Source organism: Heptranchias perlo, chromosome 6, assembly GCF_035084215.1.
Source record: "Heptranchias perlo isolate sHepPer1 chromosome 6, sHepPer1.hap1, whole genome shotgun sequence".
Classification (NCBI taxonomy): Eukaryota; Metazoa; Chordata; class Chondrichthyes; order Hexanchiformes; family Hexanchidae; genus Heptranchias; species Heptranchias perlo.
The window spans coordinates 41,589,122-41,603,532 of record NC_090330.1 but is presented as its reverse complement, the minus strand read 5'-3'; positions in this window follow the sequence as shown (position 1 = coordinate 41,603,532).

The window sequence follows — 14,411 nt, the reverse complement described above, 5'->3', positions numbered from 1 at the left end:
CTGATCTTCCCCTCTAAAGATAGTACTGTGGCAAATAATATCAGCAGAAAATTGCTATTGACATAAAGTAAAACATTAGAAATTTGACAAAAATATAAGTAAACACATTCCTGCTATTACAGAAATACAGTTCAAGTGTCCTTCCTTTTTGTAAAATAACTAATTGAGCAGTATTACAGATTTTTGGAGTTTCCCTTGATTATGGGAAAATTCCGGACATGATGGGGCCGATTTTAAAATGGAATTGCGGGTGCGTGGGGGCGGGGGGTCTGTGAAAATCCTGAGAGGGGTCAGAAGCCGGCTCCAACCCGTTGACTTCCGGGGTTGCCACAGACGCACCCGAATCCAGAAGTCCCACTGGCAATCGTTGATCTTGTTTAAGTCGTTAATTTTGTGGAGATTGAGGCAGTGGTGCGATTTTAATTCAGCTTCAGCGTGTTTCCGGTGCTGTGGGAAGCACTCCATGTTTCAGGCGGCAGCCAGTTGGACATTTAAATGCCTGTTTGACAGATGGGGATAAAAGGTGAGTTATTGCAGCAGGGCACTCAGGTGTCTCAGACAAACTTTTGGCTGGGAGATCTTCGTATTTAGACTGAAAATTCTTGGTTTATACTCAGAATTCTTCTGTTTACGCATTTTACCAACTTTTTAGGCCCACCTCAAATTGACATCATCAGGTTTGGGGTGGGGGGCACCATGGCTGCATTCACTACATCTAAAGACAAGCAACATCAGCATCCTCGGCGTGAACTTCCGCCACTTGGAGCTTCACAGCGCAGTGCTGTGCCACAGGCATCTGCACATAAGCACAGAGTGCAACAACAGAGGCAACGCCATTGCAGGAGGCACTACCCTCGCCAGAGGGTCCACAGACTGAGGCTCAGCTTCCTGGACCTCTCTGAGGAGCAGTGCATATGGAGGCTGAGAGTGAGTCAACAGGTGATCGACGACATCAGCAGCCTCCTTCATGCCGAGCTGCTCCCGGCTGGGCCTGACGACATCTCATTACCCGTCACTGTTAAAGTGACCACTGCCCTCAACTTCTTCTCCTCCAGATCATTCCAGGGTGCCACAGATGACATCGCCGTTGTCTCTCAGTCATCTGCACACAAGTGCATCAGGCAGGTCACCGACAGCTAGTTCCGCAGGCCCTCACAGTGCATCAACTTCCCCGTGGACGACCTCAGCCAGACGGAGAGGGCAGTGGGATTCCACTCTGTGGCTGGCTTCCCACGGGTACAGGGTGGTCAACTCATTTGTGACCACCGCAAAAGATTCCTTCACGTGTGCACCAGATTCCCTGGCAGCTGCCATGATTCCTTCAGTCAAAGGGAATCCAACATCCTGGGGCTCTTCCATGCACTGAACACCCTTAAGGGCTGGCTTCTCGGGGACAAGGGATACCCCCTGCACACGTGGCTCATGACACCGCTGAAGAACCCCATCAGCGAGCAACAGTGTCAATACAACGACAGCCAAATCGCCACCAGGTCTACAATGGAGCATGCTATAGGGCTGCTCAAGATGCGATTTAGGTGCCTTAATCGTTCTGGGGGAGCACTTCAATACGCACCAGCGAGAGTGGGTCGCATTATAGTAGTGTGTTGTGTCCTGCACAAAATGGCACAACAGAGAGGGGTGCCACTTGAGGAAGCCCCATCCAAATCTGCCACCCACATTGAGAAAGAGGAGGAGGAGGTGGAGGAGGAGGTTCAGGAGGAGGCGGTGGAGGAGGAGGTTCAGGCGGAGGCGGAGGAGGAGGATGAACCCATGGCCAGAGCAGCAGCTTACCTGGCTGCTCGTGAGGCCAGGGAGCCACTGATATGTGAACGGTTCTCCTAACATCAGAAAGTGTGAAGAGTCCAGTCCACTTGGAAAGAACAGCGCCCCCCACCCCTCCCTGCACAAAACAGTCCTGCAACTACACCTACACCCACTGTAAAGTGACCCAATGAGTGGCATCAAGTGTTGCCGCTCATGGTAAAGCTCATGAAAAGGCACTATGACATAAGCCAGTCAAGAATGGGCAAGACGTGGCAGTAGTGGTGAGAATGAGAACATTTAATGTGAATATAACAAAAAACAAATATAAATGGAAAACATGACAGTCTGTCAGACACCCTAGTGCATAACCTTTGTGATCACAAAACCTTAGCCTTTCTCTTCCTACTACTTCTACGTGGTGCATTCCCCCGTGGCTGCTGAGGTAGTGGCAGGTTGCTCATGTTCATGCCCTGACTGATTAGATGCTTTCAGCCTACGCCCTCTGGGTTTTGGAGCCCGTGAGGTACCCTCCAAAGATTGCTCCACCTGTACCTGTGCAGGGGCTGACTTGGCCACCTGGAGAGGAGGCAGCATTGTGGGTACTGGTTGAGAGAGGGCAATGGGTGAGACGTGGGAGCGCTTTGAGTGGCACCACCACTTCCATGTCCCCTTTCGCCATCATCCCACCCCTGGGCCAGGCCACCCTGCTAGACAACAGTTTGGAGGTCATGTGTGATGCCTTGGAACGCCACTTCTAAAGTTTCTGTCTGCCTGTTTGAGGCGGCAAAATGTTGTTCACCCTCAGTCCAAACGGTCATTGTCAGGACCTGAATGGACTCATTTGAGAGCCGTGCTTGAAACTCAATGGAGGCTAGCCTTCTCTCCATCGCAGACAATACTGCACTTACCTGCGACACTATCTCAGACAGTTGCTCACGTCCCTGTGACAGTATCTCAGAGATTCCCTCCCGTACCTGTGCCACCATTCCACTCATGCAGGAGTTGGACTCCTCCATCCTCTGCGCTATTGTGGGGAGTGTGTGTGGCACCTGTTACAGTACCTCGTAAATGTGCTGCTGTTCCTCGATCATTCTCCTTTTAAAGGATGGCCCCCAGGGTTCAGCATCGGCGCCCAGCTGAGCAGAGCCTGGAGAGGAGTGCTCCCACCGACGCGGACTCTCCGCAGCTGCCCCTGCCACTAGCGTCTGCTCGTGCTCACTTGTGCGTGGTGACTTACCAGGTGACAACCCAACTAACTGACTACTAGGACCCACCGAGGTGTGAGTATCTGCGCTGGTGGATGGCTCACTAAGATGTGACGGTGCGCCCTCAGAATCCTGGAGCACCTCTGTGGAATCGCCCTCTGCCATCACTGCGGTCGTTGAATGACCTGTAAGAGAACAGAAGGCAATATTAAGCATCATCATAGATATGTCATGTTGCGATGAGCATACTGAGGTGTTCAACATGCCAAGCATTGTTAACATCAATTCATGTTGTATGTGACGAATGTTAAAGTTGTGTCATCAGACGTTTGTGGGGTTCCAGTCTCGGTGAACCCGACAGACAGGCACTCGAGGGTGTGGCTGATCTGCAGGGCCTTCTCCTCTGCCTCTGTGAGGGCCGCTATTTGATTTGGCCCCCTCCAGTCCTCGCTCTCTCTCGTGCATTTTGCGCTCTCTTCTCCGATAAGGGGAGAAAGTACAGACTTGTGAGTGAGCGATGGTGAAGTGGCCAATCGATGAATGCATTGGGGGCTTTGGGTGAGGCTGACCATGAAAGAGATGCACAGAGGGTGAGTATGAGACAGAGCCGTCACATTGGATGAGGATTGGGGTGAGTGGTAGTGGTGGGGTGACAAATGGGGAGGTGAGGAAGTGCTGGTAAGTTGAGGATGAGCCTTCAGTGGATGTGAGGGGTGCTGTGATGGAGTAGTCTTGGCAGTACAGAATGAGTTGGGGGCTGCAGTGATGTGGAACACGGAAAGTAGGAGAATCAATAAGTGTACTCACTTTGGCTGACCTAGTTAGGTCATTAAAGCGCTTCCTCACTGGACCCAGGTGTGGGAGATGTTGCTGCTTCTGGCGACCTCCTCTGCCACCTCAAGCCAGGCCTCCTTGGTGGCAGAGACAGGGCACTTCCTTCTGTCCGCACTTCCCTCCTCCTCACTCGGAGCGGAGCTACAGGCGGGAGCGGACCTAGGAGAGCGCGCGGGACTCGGAGACTACTAAAGGCCCAGGCTCGAGGGCCTACCCGCACTCGGAGCGGAGCTACAGGCGGGAGCGGACCTAGGAGAGAGCGCGGGACTCGGAGACTACTAAAGGCCCAGGCTCGAGGGCCTACCCGCACTCGGAGCGGAGCTACAGGCGGGAGCGGACCTAGGAGAGCGCGCGGGACTCGGAGACTACTAAAGGCCCAGGCTCGAGGGCCTACCCGCACTCGGAGCGGAGCTACAGGTGGGAGCGGACCTAGGAGAGACCTACGTGAGTCTTTTTCCCCAGCGGGGAGGGAGCTTCGCGGGCTTTTTCAAAGGCAGGGGGCGGGGCCAATTCATCGGTACCCGTATATAGGTGGAGCGGTTGCTTAACCCGAGACACTACACCAGTAGTGACTCCCACCCTCCCACCTCCTCTAACCTTTTGGGGGGTAGAGGGAATTTAAAGGGTAGGTTCGTTTTTATATTTTGTTTTCAGGGACTTAACTCCTGGACCTAAGATAAATAAGAAGCAAAAAGTAATCCAAAGTGGGACGTCACCAAGGAAGAGGTAAGTGATTGGTTGGTGAGTATTTTCCTGCTGAATTTGTCTAAGGTTAGAGTTTGTGGATTCTCGGGTCTCTGTTGTGTAGTGGGGGACTGCTGTTCAGCAAGGGCCCTTGAGTATACCTTTTAATTGAAGTGAAATTGGTGGGATTCATTTACTTTGAATTAATTAGTTAAAGGGTAAGTCATGTCAGGACAGCCCAGCCTCGTGTTATGCTCTTCCTGCTCTATGTGGGAAATCAGGGACCCTTCCGGTGTCCCTGACGACCATGTGTGCGGGAAATGTATCCAGCTGCAGCTACTGACAAACCGCATTGCGGCACTGGAGCTGCGGATGGATTCATTATGGAGCATTCGCGATGCTGAAAACGTCGTGGACAGCACGTTTAGTGAGATGGTCACACCGCAGGTAAAGGTTGTACAGGCAGGAAGTAAGTGGGTGACCTCCAGGCAGAGTAAGAGGAGCAGGCAGGCAGTGCAGGGGTCCTCTGTGGCCGTCCCCCTCTCAAACAAATATACCGCTTTGGATATTGTTGAGGGGGATGACTTATCAGGGGAAGGCAGCAGCAGCCAACTTCCTGGCACCAGGGGTAGCTCTGCTGCACAGGCTGGGAGGAAAAAGAGTGGAAGAGCTATAGTGGTAGGGGATTCTATCGTAAGGGGAACAGACAGGCGTTTCTGTGGCCGTAAACGTGACTCCAGGATGGTTTGTTGCCTCCCTGGTGCCAGGGTCATGGATGTCACTGAGCGGCTTCAGGGCATTCTCAAGGGGGAGGGTGAGCAGGCAGAGGTCGTGGTCCACATTGGGACCAACGACATAGGTAGGAAGGGAGATGAGGTCCTGCATCAAGAATTTAGGGAGCTAGGTAGCAGATTAAAGAGCAGGACCTCAAAGGTTGTAATCTCTGGATTACTCCCAGTGCCACGGGCTAGTGAGTATAGAAATAGGAGGATAGAACAGATGAATGCGTGGCGAAAGAGTTGGTGCAGGAGGGAGGGTTTCAGTTTCCTGGATCACTGGGCCTGCTTCTGGGGAAGGTGGGACTTGTACAAGTCGGACGGGTTGCATCTGAACCAGAGCGGGACAAATATCCTTGCGGGGAGGTTTGCTAGCACTGTTGGGGGGGGGGGTTTAAACTAACTTGGCAGGGGGATGGGATACAGAGTGGAGCTACAATAGGGGGTGATGTGCAGCCAAATATTGAGAAAAAAACAAGTCAGCTTGGAAGACAGGGCAAATATGTAAGAGCAAGGCTGGATGGCATCTATTTTAATGCAAGGAGTCTTGCGAATAAGGTGGATGAACTGAAGGTGTTGATAAACACATGGGAGTATGACATTGTTGCTGTCACAGAGACATGGTTGAGGGAGGGGCAAGACTGGCAGCTCAATATTCCGGGGTACAGAATCTTCAGGCGAGACAGAGGGGGAGGTATAAGAGGAGGGGGGGTCGCAATATTAATTAAAGAATCAATTACTGCCATAAGGAGGGATGATATATTAGCAGGTTCCTCAAATGAGGCCATATGGGTGGAGCTTAAAAACAAAAAGGGGGCAAGCACTTTGATGGGAGTGTAATATAGACCCCCAAACAGTCAGGGGGAGATAGAGGAACAGATATGTAGGCAAATCTCAGAAAATTGTGCAAATAATAGGGTAATAATAGTGGGGGATTTCAACTTCCCCAATATTAATTGGGATACTCAGAGTGTAAAAGGCTTAGAGGGTACAAAATTCTTAACGTGCATCCAGGAGAGCTTTTTGAGCCAGCATGTAGAAAGTCCTACAAGAGAGGGGGCGGTACTGGACCTAATTCTAGGGAATGAGTCCGGCCAAGTGGAAGAAGTGCTAGTAGGTGATCACTTTGGTGACAGTGACCATAATTCAGTGAGATTTAAGGTGGTCATGGAAAAGGACAGGGAGGGGCCGGAAATAAAGGTTCTAAATTGGGGGAAGGCCGATTTTAATAGGATAAGGCAGGATCTGGCCAAAATGGACTGGGATCAGCTGCTTGTAGGAAAATCCGCATCGGAGCAATGGGAGTCTTTCAGAAGGGAGATTGAGACCATACAATGGCAATATGTTCCCGTAAAGGTCAAGGGTGGTTCCAAGAACTCCAGGGAACCTTGGATGTCAGGGGATATACGAGAATGGATTAGGAAAAAAAGGAGGGCTTTTGGCAGATACAAAAGGCTAAGGACGGAGGAAGCCCTAGAGGAGTACAAAAAGTGCAGGGGGATACTTAAAAAAGAAATTAGGAGATCAAGGAGGGGCCATGAAATAACACTGGTGAGCAAAATAAAGGAAAATCCTAAGATGTTTTATAAGTATATTAAGGGTAAGAGGATAACTAGGGAAAAAATAGGGCCCATTAGGGACAAAAATGGCAATCTGTGTGTGGAGCCGGCAGATGTAGGAGGGGTTCTAAATGAATTTTTTGCATCTGTTTTCACTATGGAGAAGGAAGACGTAGACAGAGAAATACGACAGGGGGACTGTGATATACTCGAACATATTAACATCGAGCGGGAGGAGGTATTGGCGGTTTTAGCAGGCCTAAAAATGGATAAATCCCCAGGCCCGGACGAAATGTATCCCAGGCTACTGTGTGAGGCAAAGGAGGAGATTGCGGGGGCTCTAACACATATATTCAGAACCTCTCTGGCCACAGGGGATGTGCCAGAGGACTGGAGAACCGCTAATGTAGTACCATTATTCAAGAAGGGGAGTAGGGAAAAACCGGGGAACTACAGGCCAGTGAGCCTAACATCAGTGGTAGGAAAATTATTGGAAAAAATTCTGAAGGACAAAATTAGTCTCCACTTGGAGAAGCAAGGATTAATCAGGGATAGTCAACATGGCTTTGTCAAGGGAAGATCATGTCTGACTAATTTGATTGAATTTTTTGAGGGGGTGACCAGGCGTGTGGATGAGGGTAACGCAGTGGATGTGGTATACATGGATTTCAGTAAGGCCTTCGATAAAGTCCCGCACAGGAGACTGGTCAAGAAGGTACGAGCCCATGGAGTCCAGGGTGCCTTGGCACTTTGGATACAAAACTGGCTTAGTGGCAGAAGGCAGAGGGTGATGGTCGAAGGTTGTTTTTGTGACTGGAAGCCTGTGGCCAGTGGGGTACCACAGGGATCGGTGCTGAGGCCCTTGCTGTTTGTGGTCTACATTAATGACTTGGATATGAATGTAAAAGGTATGATCAGTAAGTTCGCTGATGATACAAAAATTGGTAGGGTGGTAAATAGCGAGGAGGATAGCCTCAGTCTGCAGGACGATGTAGATGGGTTGGTCAGATGGGCGGAATAGTGGCAAATGGAATTTAACCCGGAAAAGTGCGAGGTGATGCACTTTGGAGGGACTAACAAGGCAAGGGACTACACAATGAATGGGAGGACCCTAGGCAAGACAGAGGGTCAGAGGGATCTCGGTGTGCAAGTTCACAGATCCCTGAAGGCGGCGGAACAGGTAGATAAGGTGGTAAAGAAGGCATATGGGATACTTGCCTTTATTAGCCGAGGCATAAAATATAAGAGCAAGGAGGTTATGATGGAGCTGTATAAAACACTGGTTAGGCCACAGCTGGAGTACTGTGTGCAGTTCTGGTCGCCGCACTACAGGAAGGATGTGATCGCTTTGGAGAGGGTGCAGAGGAGATTCACCAGGATGTTACCAGGGCTGGAGCGCTTCAGCTATGAAGAGAGACTGGGATGATTGAGTTTGTTTTCCTTGGAGCAGAGGAGGCTGAGGGGGGACATGATTGAGGTGTACAAAATTATGAGGGGCATAGATAGGATGGATACTCAGGAGCTTTTTCCCTTCGTTGAGGGTTCTATAACAAGGGGGCATAGATTCAAGGTAAAAGGCGGGAGGTTTAGAGGGGATTTGAGAAAGAACTTTTTCACCCAGAGGGTGGTTGGAGTCTGGAACTCACTGCCTGAGAGGGTTGTGGAGGCAGGAACCCTCACAACATTCAAGAAGCATTTGGATGAGCACTTGAAATGCCATAGCATACAAGGCTACGGACCAAATGCTGGAATATGGGATTAGATTAGACTGGGCTTGATGGCCGGCGCGGACACGATGGGCCGAAGGGCCTCTATCCGTGCTGTATAACTCTATGACTCTATGACTCATCCCGGCCAGTAACTGCTGCAGTGAGGCATCATTAAATCTTGGAGCAGCCTTGCCCCTGTGCTGCTCCATAGTGTTTCTTGGTGTTTGCTGCGGCAAAAGCCTTTGGAGCAATGGCCCTTTAAATAGAGTCGCTTCAGCTGACAGCCTGTGACGCAGTCCGCTCACTGCGCAGCTTTCGGACGGCAAACCCGGAAGCCACTTTAAGGGCCACCAATTAACTTGTGATCGCATGGGAAACGGTAAGATTTTATTAGTTGAGTTACCCGAGCGCCCATTGACTCCCCCCCCCCCCACCCCCCCGCCCCGCCGCTGCCATCATACCGCCCTTTCAAAATCAAGCCTGCTGCCTACGATTTTCCAATATGCACTGGCTGCATGCAGGTTCCCACCAGTGGCACAGAGTCTCGCAGAATTCACCCTCATAACTACAGTGTAGACACAGAGTGAAATTGCTTCATGCTGACACTACAATTTTAGTGTACATGCACCCTAACAGATCTTGTAAAATTACATTTTTGACAGTTTCATAGAACCAAAATAGAAGTAATCAGTCACCTCCTTTACAATTTTTTTCCAGCATGGGTAAAGTGAAAACCAGCAAATGGCATTAGTTTTTGAAAGGAAAACTGGAAATGGAAATCGGTGAGGAAGATAGGTTAACAGTTCAGGTGAGCAGTTCTGATTAGGGTCCCATCTGAAACATTAACCTTTCTTTCAGGTTCTGAAGTTGTACCTTTCCTGCATTTTCTATTTTTTTCCAGCCAGTATGTGTCAGTAAGGAAAATCGCATGTCTCAATAAATGTTCCTGCAAAATAATTTTTGGGATTACTCGTATCCAGTCATGGAGGCAGGAAATGTATTTACCACTTTATCTGCAGACCACCTTCCCACTATTCCCTTTTTATTCATTCTCCTTATGCTAGAAGTTATTAGAGTCCTACAGTGAGCTCTTCGTCTCTGCCTAAACAGCAACATGAACTATTTGATTGATACTGACCTGCAGGGCACCTTATCACATATTTAGCTGTATCGATTCATTCTGACTGATTTTTGTTACAGAGTCCCCCTCAGAAAGTCTCATTATTTTTGCCTGAATTGCTTTATGTGAAGAAATGTGCTTATTTTCAGTTTACAATGTTGAACTGAAGTTCCATAATATCACAGGCTGAGAAAGTCACAAATTTTAATGTGAAGCCACTTGACATCATACAGAAACAGAAGTGGAATATTTACCTACATTAGAATGCAAAAACACCCATTATAGATTTGAAGATGATGCTAATATAAGTGAATACTCATAAAAATTAATATAAAACTTAATGCACAACAAAGTTTAGAAAATGGATAATCTGCTACAATCTGCCGCTATCACCTCTAAGGGACGAGTGGGTTTAAGTTACACTGTGTGCTACATCTCTCCCCATCTTTTAAAAGCTGCCTTAAAACCCGCAGGGTAGAATTTCCATGGGGATTTCCCCAATCTTCTCCTGTAACTTCAGTGGAAGATCAGTGGAAACCCAAAGAAACAGCATAAGCTGCCCGTTTACACCATTTCTCTGGGGTTTCCACCAATCTTTCCCCAAAGTTATGACGGACGATCGGAGCACCCCAGCAGAAATTACTGGCATACCCGATCGACTGTGGTTTCAGTCACATCCCCTAAACCCCCTCTTATTCCTACTCAGGTCTGATGCCCAACCCTAAAGTGTCTTTGGGACATTTTGCTACGTTAAAGGCGCTATCTAAATATTCATCAATATTACTGTTAATAGCAAGTACAACATTTGTCTGATCGTCAATGAATAGAGTTAACTAGAAAAATGTACCAAGACAGAAGGGTTTAGGGAGGGTTTAGGGTGTTCAGGCTAAATGGCTGAAGGCTGTACTACATGGTTGAGTGAAGGGAGGGGACAACAACAACAACTTGCATTTATAAAACCGCTTTAATGTAGAAGAACGTGCCAAGGCACTTTACAGAAGGAAGTCTTCTTAAAAAGGAATGTAAGCTGAGCCATGCTAAGAGAGTCAGGAGAAGTGACAGAAAATTTGATCAAATAGATGAATTTTAAGAAGGCTTTTAAAGGTGGGGAGAGAAGTAGAAGAGTTTAGGGGGGAAGTTACAGAGACCACGATCAAGGTGGCTGAAGGCTGTTTAACCTATGGTGGGGTAAAGGGGGGATAGAATAACATAGAATTACATAGAATTTACAGCACAGTAACAGGCCATTCAGCCCAACTGGTCTATGCCAGTGTTTATGCTCCTCATGAGCCTCCTCCCATTCTATTTACTTCATCTCGCCCTATTGACAAATCCTTCTAATTCTTTCTCCCTCATGCACTTATCTAGCTTCCCCTTAAATGCATCTATGCTATTTGCCTCAACTGCTCCTTGTGGTAGTTCCTCCTTCTATCCACTTTCTGGGTAAATACATTTCTCCTGAATTCCTTATTAGATTTATTAATGACTATCTTATATTTATGACTCCTCGTTTTGGATTCCCCGACACAGAAATCTGGAGTTGAAGGACTCAAGGATACAGGAGGAGAAATGAGGCTGGAGGAGGCTGAAAAGGTAAGCTGGGAAGAAGCTACAAAGGCAATTTGAAGATAAATATAAGGATTTTCATATCAACGTGCTTTGCGAGGGGGAGCCAACAGATCGACAAGGATTGGTTAATGGGACAGAGAGGAATAATGTTTTGGAGGTGGAAGTAGGCAGTGTTGGTGGTGGACTAGATGTGTGGTCAGATCTTGGTGGGAAAGACAGAGACAAGTGCTCCTAGTTGTGGACAGAAAAGCACTTTGGACATATTTTGGACCATTTTTGCAGAAGAATTCTGCTTGGCATTCTCTGCCAAAACATTAACCAAAGCAAAGCAAAACGTTCTGCAAGGAGTAAGTTTTTCAGCTGACAGAAAAGTTAAGATATCCAATCAGAAATCTTTTATAATTATTGAAAATTTCTGTTTTAACTACCAGAAGAAAGTCATCAGACTTCTGAAAATTACTTCCTTTAACACTACATAAACAGTGAAGAGCAGGAAATTACATCCACAGAGAACACACAACAGGGATATAAGGGCTAGATTTTCTGCTATTTGTACTCAATGAGATAAGGATCTGGAGCCTACCGTCCAGGATTGAATTTATGACTATTCTCCAGGTGAGGTGAGAGTGACTGCCCTTGACATCAAGGCAGCATTTGTTCGAGTGTGGCACCAAGGAGCCCTAGTAAAATTGAAGTTAATAGGAATCAGGGGGAAACTCTCCAGTGGCTGGCGTCATACCTAGCACAAAGGAAGATGGTAGTGGTTGTTGGAGGCCAATCATCTCAGCCCAGGACATTGCTGCAGGAGTTCCTCAGGGCAGTGTCCTAAGCCCAACCATCTTCAGCTGCTTCATCAATAACCTTCCCTCCATCATAAGGTCTGAAATGGGGATGTTCGCTGATGATTGCAGTGTTCAGTTCCATTCATAAACCCTCAGATAATGAAGCAGTCCGTACCCGCATGCAGCAAGACCTGGACAACATCCAGGCTTGGGCTGATAAGTGGCAAGTGACATTCGGGCCAGACAAGTGCCAGGCAATGGCCATCTCCAACAAGAGAGAATCTAACCACCTCCCCTTGACATTTAACAGCATTACCATCGCCAAATCCCCCATCATCAACATCCTGGGGGTCACCATTGACTAGAAACATAACTGGACCAGCCACAGAAATACTGTGGCTACAAGAACAGTTCAAAGGCTGGGTATTCTACAGCGAGTGACTCACCTCCTGACTCCCCAAAGCCTTTCCAAGATCTACAAGGTACAAGTCAGGAGTATGATAAAATACTCTCCACTTGCCTGGGTGAGTGCAGCTCCAACAACACTCAAGAAACTTGACACCATCCAGGACAAAGCAGCCCTCTTGATTGGCACCCCATCCACCACCCTAAACATTCACTCCCTTCTCCACTGCCGCACCATGGCTGCAGTGTGTACCATCCAAAGGATGCACTGCAGCAACTCTCCAAGGCTTCTTTGACAGCAGTTCCCAAACCCGCGACCTCTACCACCTAGAAGGACAAGGGCAGCAGGCACATGGGAACAACACCAACTGCACGTTCCCCTCCAAGTCACACACCATCCTGACTTGGAAATATATCGCCGTTCCTTCATCGTCGCTGGGTCAAAATCCTGGAACACCCTACCTAACAGCACTGTGGGAGAACCTTCACCACACGGACTGCAGCGGTTCAAGAAGGCAGCTCATCACCACCTTCTCAAGGACAATTAGGGATGGCCAATAAATGCTGGTCTTGCCAGTGACGCCCACGTCCCATGACCAAATTTTAAAAAAAGCCTCCCCCTCCCCACAGTCAATAATAGTTGGAAATTGAAGGCACATTGCCCACAATTGTCTGTCCATTAATTTTGATGGATTTTTCGATATGCACGACCAGCAGTTGAGACTCCCCAACGTTAAGGTACGTTCATAAGATTGGCCGTAAAAAGTATTCCTAAAACAATCATTTTTAACACAAAAATAGTGTGAAAATTATACAAAAAAAAAGTTCAACTAGGTTTCTAAAATCCCTTGAAATCTGAGTGCTGTTGGCTCATGATGTATTGATCTAAAAATGTTCTTTTTAATAAAAACGGAGCTACAATGCACGGTACTGATGTGCCAAAGAATTGCCAGAATTCCCAATTTATGCTTCCATCCCACGAAGCTCTGTACTGAGAGCACCAATTTGAAAAATCTACACCATAGTCTTTCAGTTTTCACAAGATCCAATCTCAATTAAGCAAAAGACTTGTACTTATGGGATAAATTTGATGAACTCATGCCCCTGCCTTGGATCCTCACGCAACAGAAAGGCAGATCACAGAATGGGGCAGGTAGATCAGTTTCATGGCCCTCAGCACCCGATTATCCAATCTCCCCTTCCATCGAGTGGGATTCTATGAAAATATTAACCCTATATCTCCAAACATGATTTCTCCATATCTATGTTCTTGGGGTTGGAGCAACATGTCATTGGGGGAGGAGGAATTGTTTGCCTAGAAATGAAATGCCTGGTTGGTTGAGTATGGTGTGGAAGATTGAAGAAGGGAAACAAGGTCCATATAGGAAAGAGACCAAACACTGTATGGTAGGGCAGCAGATAATCACTTGCACAGAGGTCCCACACCAGTAAGAGGTACAGTTCACAAGTAATGTCCTCTAGTCTCTCCCACCATAATCTCAGGGCATACAGGGAAGAGAACTTAGCTCCTTGCAGCCAATAACAAGATGTTCAGAATGGTAGCGCTGCTGTGCATTTGGTGCCAGTGCATGTATCATAGGACACTGAGACCTGTTCACCGCCTGTTGCACAAATCACTATAATGCAGTATGGAAATGCCTATAGCACTACAAGCCTGCGCACCAGTTGTGCACCAGGCTCGCAAGGCCCTGAGAAAAGTCCAAGGGAAAACATAACCCTATAATGCGTTCATAGTATCTAAACACCACTCCAGATGCACAGCTCCCGTACAAAACAGATGCTACATGGGATACCTGATGTTATCATCTCGGATCCTTTCCCTTAAAAGTGGACATATTTTCTCATGTTATGATAGCTGCTCTCTTTGTTTCCACTGATTTCAGTGCTTCTTTGCTGTTTTGATGTCCTTACAAAACTGAATTTGCTCAGAACTTCTTAGCGCTGTATGTTATCTGCTGTCCATTGCTGTTTCCCCAGGGAACT